Below are 6348 nucleotides of genomic sequence, written 5' to 3'. Positions count from 1 at the left end.
TTCTCCTGCTACTGTTCACATCACTCACAACTCTGACACACTCACAGTGAAGGAGGAGGAAATATTTGGGTTCTATACTCCGTGTTTGCGTGGAGGGGCGGGGATAGATTCTGTCACGCTTCAGAGGATTCATAGACTGACAACAAACCGATGGTAGAGTCCCCTGAAGTTTGAAGAAAAACTGTCACCTTCTCTCTACTTCTTCTTTCCAGAAATAGAGCAGCAGCTTTTGTGATGAGTTCAAACAGGGGTGTCTCTGTGATGAGGAGCTTGGTGCTTTCACAGAGCGACAACAAAACACTGTAAAGAAAACAGAACTCTTGATTTCCTCTGAGCAGATCCTGAAAACTCTTCCGTTTAATGTCAGGTGGACGTGACTCAAAGCATCTAAAGCTGACTTTCTACCCTTTTGATAAGAGGAACTCTTCACACTTTCAAAGAACTTATTTAAATTTGGACTTCTCAGGAACAAATCGTGCCTTTCAGTTTGAATCAGAAGAGGACTAAGTTAAAAAACAGACTTACTGTTCTCAGTTTCTATGAATGAGTGTTTTTAGTGGAGCAGAGTAAACTGAAACACCTTTGTGGTTAGGAAATGAACTTCACAGTGTTCCTGTACGGTAAAAATAGTCACACTATGGAGCCTCCCATCATGAGTACAATCATGAGTGAAACTGCTGCAGATTTCCAGCTTCTAAATATCTGAATGTTGCAATCACTCTCCTTTCTTCTACTGTCTCGTCTGCTTGATCCTCTTAAAGGTCCTTCTAACATTCTTTAAACCTAGGAGCTCCTTTAAAGGCTGAGATGCTTCGTGAATACCTCATCTTTACCTGGATCTAGTCTCAAGTTGAAGTGAAACGTGCCTGTCTCATATTTGATGCAGCACTTATTCTAATCATTGCATGCTTTAAATTGCGCTGCATCTTAAATCAATGGCATTGGAAGGATGCACACAAGAACAGACAGATCAGCAGATGCAGAGCGAGTTCAGGTCACACTCTAGTTCCTTGATCTTTGACACAGATTGTGAAGAACTGTGTAAAAGGTCTTCCCATCTGAGCAGAGAGGTACTCGCATGAAGGAAACTCTGCTGTAGCTGTCAGCATGTGAAGAGGCTTCTGCACAATGTGTTTTCAACATGGACGTAGTCTCATTGACGTTAACCATTGGTTTCTTAAGAGGGGGTTTGAAGACTATTAAAGGCGGCCAACATATTGAAAATCACTTACTTACTCCAAAAGCTGTTTGTCTCTGAGGCACGTGATCTATGTTTCTGTTCCTGGACCAGGTTTGGATTAATTTCTGCACACTTACTCACCTTGGGATATAATACACAAGGTTCAGGGGTGCTGTTCTCTTGTTGTTTGGGTTGGTTAGTTAGTGTAGTTCATTAGATTTTCTTTGTTTTACTTCCTTAAACAGTTAAATTCTTAACCCGAGTAGTCATCCTTTCTGTGGAATTGCTTACTGATTTGCTCAGCTCCCACAGGTCCTTTCCGATGTCTTACTTTTGTTATACTCAGTGGAATTTACCACAATTCACCACTTACACCAGATTTTTAAGTCACTTCCCTTTACCTGAATGATCTTGGTCATAACAAGAGATGACAGAGGAACTCACCTTGAAGGAAAAACCTGAATAATTCCCTTCATATTGAAACATATTGAAAATGCTGACTCCCATAGACTGTATAAATGATGGACGTAGTATCCGTGACGTCACCCATCTGTTTCTGAAGCGCTATTTTGAGGCCAATCGGCGGCGGCAGCCATATTGGAAATGTTGAACTCAACATAGCTTCCGTCAAGTGAGTGTGACGTAAAGAGGCGGGCTTTGAGCCTCCTAGCCAACAGCTACAGTGTTCCCGCCTGTCAATCAAGTCAGCTGTGACTCTCATAATGGAAAACTCGTAATCTATCCAGACTACACTCGTCTTTTGTACCAGGCTGTAAACATGCTTATTTCTGCTGTAAAGATCTGCTTCTTTGAATTGGTGTGTATGTGGTTTCTGGTACTTCCAGACCCAGCCTCAAGCGGATCCTCAATGAACTGCAGTTTTTAGCACTTCCGCATTGGCTTCATTCTCACGGTCGAAGGTTGCCGCTTGGACTCAATCTTACATTTGGTCGACCTAGCAAGAGGCACAGAGGTGGAGTTGAGGTTTGCATTTAGCTTCCTTGCTAACAGCTATAGTGTGACTGACTCTCAGTCAAGTCAGCTGTGTCCCTAAATGTAAAAAACTCTTACTTCTAATAACTTAAAAACTAATGACTTATTGGATTTTCAATGTAAAGATCGGATTTTTTGAATGGGTGTGTATGTGGCTTCAGGGGTTTCCAGACCCAGGCTCTAGCGGACGCTTGTGAAACTGCAGTTTTCAGCATTTCTTCATTTTATTTTAAAGTTATATATATTTTTGGGGCTTTTTGTCTTAATTGATAGGACAGCTGAAGAAATACAGGAAATGTGGGAAGTAGAGAGTGGGGGAGGACATGCAGCAAGACGGTCAAGGCTGGAATCGAGCCCACAACCTCTGCGACGAGGGCTACAGCCTCTGTACATGGGGCGCGCACTTAGACCACTAGGCCAACGGTGCTCCAGAATCCGACTTTTTAAGAACTCTGTTTCCTGAAATAAAAAAGAAGTCTTAATCCAAGTAAAATCAAGTCGTTGTTCTTAACCCCTTTCTTTTCTACTTATATGAGCAACTCAAGCCTTATTTTTGGTTTGTAATATCTTCAAATGACTGTCTGAACTTGTCAGGTAAATCTGCCTAGTATTAAATCTAATGAGACATTTCATGTTAGAAATAAGACAAAAACACACCGTTCAGTTTTGAGTTTTTGCAGTGAAAACACAGTTAGTCACTTAACTTCACAGTTGTTTACTTGAAAAGACAGCAATTCTCATCAAAAGTACATAAAGAGAGAGTAATATGATGATAAAGGTGAGTAAATAAGGTTGCATGAGTGTTAGAAAGCATTGTCATTCGTTCTTTAGAAGAAGCAGAGAGAGGCAGTTGTGTACTGTACTCTGTGCAGCATGTTCCTCCTTCAGTGCTGAGCTCACAGGAAGCTAACTTCTCACCTCGCTGACTTCAGTCTGAGGCTTAAAAAAAACCCCTCATTAACGCCGTTTATCTCCATCTCAATCTTCACACTGCTCCCAAACACACCAGCCGCCACAGTAAAGTCTGAACTTGAACATGTTGTTGTGCCTCATCTCTGTACGCTAGACTTCAGGCGGACTGACGTCAAAGGAGGCAGCTGCTGCTTTTAAATGGGGGGAACTAAAAGGTTAAAATGACAGAAATAAAAATGGGTGATTAAGATAATAAAATAACATTTCAAGTTCTTCATCACAGGAAATAAATTTCCGCTAAACCAGCACATAGCTGCCTACACACGTTTCTTTCTCTTACGTAAATTTCCCCACCTTGAGTCTTATCATCCCCGAGATCAGCCCTGCGCTGTAACTACCTTGTGGGCTCGGTGAGTTCAGACTTGATGTGGGTTTCAGTCATGTTTTACAGCTTTGATCAGAACTCTGAGTGTTTGGTAAGCTAATTTCTGCTGTAAACTTGTCTCTTTGTATCAGATGAATCATGATGAATGGAATATCCTGTTTTTGAAAGGATCCCTGAACATTCAAACTTTCAGTCTTCAGTCGAACTTGAAACATTTTGAACTTACTTTTTTTTATTGTGTAAGAGGGGAGGTTGTGTTTTTACAGGAGATGCCACCTGAGCGTGTTTTAATCAAGAGGCTTTTATTATTTTATAAGGAATTATAACTGGTGAGATTTTCTAATTTTAATTTATTTTTCACATTTCATATTTTCTGTTTTTTTAAATAGTTTTTTGATTCTACAAAGTCAAATATGTTGAAAACAGAGCATCATACAATACTAATTGAAACACTTAATTAAACAAACAAATGGTACAGATAAGTATTAGCACAAAGAAAGACAAACAAACAAACATAAACAACCAAATAAACAAAAACAGTGCTGCCTGTTCGTAGAGATACAAAATAGTGTTTCAAAATTGTTATCACCAAAGTGACAACTCAGGAATGAGGTAAGGTGACATGAATACTTGGTGTTTTTTGTTGTTTTTATTCATCCAACATTGTTTTTATTTCTATTATTTGTCATCCTCAAATTCATTTTTTATTGTCTTTTAGTTTCTTTCTTGTTTGTAAAGCACTTTGAAACCCTGGTTTGAAAAGTGCTCTATAAATAAAGATTATTTTTTATTATAAGATGATTTTTTTTCTCATGTAAAAAATGTTGAAAAACAATGTTTTATTGCATAATTTTTTTTGTGTATTTTGACACTTCACATCACTGTAACTGTGACGAGGGACGATCAGAAGCCACTCATCTCCAAGTCATTCAAACAGTTATTTAATTCAGACTGATCAACTCATCTAAAGTACAAAAAAACATACAGAAAACAGTCAAATTAGCAAAATCTATTCAAAACAGTTAGAAACAGGATCACGGGAGTGTCTGTAAAGAATAAAGGATGTCAAATGGGTGTGCAGAGTGGAGCTAACGTTTGCAGAGCTAGCACCACCAGTTTTCAGTCCTCATTGTATCTTAACATCCCGAGTCCACACTCAGGTATCTGTACTTGTCCTCCATCCACTGTCCCTGCCTCTGCCTTGTACTCTCCCTGCAGTGGATTCAAACCCTGGTCCATTTCACTGAAAGGCAGCAGTCACAATCATCACACCACAGATATAATAGTTCAAAAGCAAAGCTCAAACTTTGATGTGAAGAAAGTCTTTCATTCCCAGCTCACAATGAAAGACCTCGTGTGGATTTGAACCCTGAGCCATTTCACTGACCGGCATTTAAGGTCCATTAGAAGAGTAGCAATAAATCATTTAACCGGGGAGTAATTCTGGTGCTGACTGGTGAGGGATATTACATTTGATTTTTTAGTACACTAAGAGCACAGATCCCCATTTATGACTACAACCAGTCTGCATTTCTTTGTGCAGTTTTCCCTGAATGAAGAGGTCTGTCTCAGGATCATCCTGATTGTTTTAACACTGTAAAAGAGACATAATCATTTGAAACAACTTCTGTTATAACTCATGTCATCAAGGTTCAGAGGAGCTAATAAAGTGTGACACATTTCCACAAGCACTGGCTTAAGGCAAACCTAAAATGTGATCACCTTTTGCATGTACAGATACAGCCCTCAAGTGGATGTCCTGGGTTTGATTCCAGCCTGCATGTCACTCCCTACCCTCTCTCTTGGTTTCCCGCTCTATCCACTGTCCTCTTCTCTCCAACTAAAGGTATAAAAGCCAGAAAATTTAACTTTATCTTAGGTTTATCTGTCTGGAGCCTGAGAGTCAAAATCCAGGGCACAATAAATGAAAAAAGGCTCTCACTGCTGCTCATAAAAACTTTAAACTTGATGCCTTAATCATCTGATTTATAGATTCCGAATTGAAGTGTGAGAAACGTGCCCGAACATCCCGATGGGAACCGTGCACATGCTTATGAAAACTGATGTGCTGAATGAGTCATTAATGTGTTTGCAAGTTGAGAGAAAACATTGGCAACCAAGAGATGTTCCCTGAGTGTAAACACTGATGTCATTCAGTACATGGGTGTGTTTGTGCTTCAACAACATAAAGTCAGTAATCATACTCTAATTTATGGTCTGGGATTTTCCATGTCTAATCTGAAATGTGTTTCCAATTCGGTGAAATAAAAACAATCAAGAGATTCAAGCTACTTTCTCTTCTTGTTAATTACTTCTTTAACATTTGACAGCATTAATGATTTGTCTGTACCTGTGATGCCTCTCTGTTCTATCTGAGACATGACTAAAGAGATGTAATGTTTACTATCAGGGCAGTAACCTGAGTGTTTGATGGACGTAATGTTCTGGACTGAAATAACAGAGCAGGTCTCATCACTAAGATCCTGTTTGTGAGCTTCAGTGTGTGCAGACGTTTGTGTAAGTGCACCCTCTTGTGGACAATCACAGACCACCTTACAAACAGAAAGCACAGAAGTTACACTGGAGATGCTGATGGACACATTTATATTGATTTTCTGAGGATTGTAATTTTTATGGAGAAAAGGAGGGAAAACACCTCTGAGGAACAAAGCTGTGTGTGTGTGTGTGTGTGTGTGTGTTATCAGGCTGCTGTGGGTGTGGTGTGTTTACATAAACAGGTGTTGTCCTCAAAGAACACAAGTAAACACCTTTTTGAAACTGTAAAAGAACAGACTGATGGTATCTGTAGATAAGCAAACACAGTACTGTAAATGTCAGGAGAAAGATTAAAATGTTAAATGATAAAGACTGATTTATT

Source organism: Notolabrus celidotus, chromosome 19 (genome assembly GCF_009762535.1).
Source record: "Notolabrus celidotus isolate fNotCel1 chromosome 19, fNotCel1.pri, whole genome shotgun sequence".
In the NCBI taxonomy this organism is placed as follows: Eukaryota; Metazoa; Chordata; class Actinopteri; order Labriformes; family Labridae; genus Notolabrus; species Notolabrus celidotus.
The sequence above is the reverse complement of the archived record's forward strand: the minus strand, read 5'-3'. Positions refer to the sequence as shown.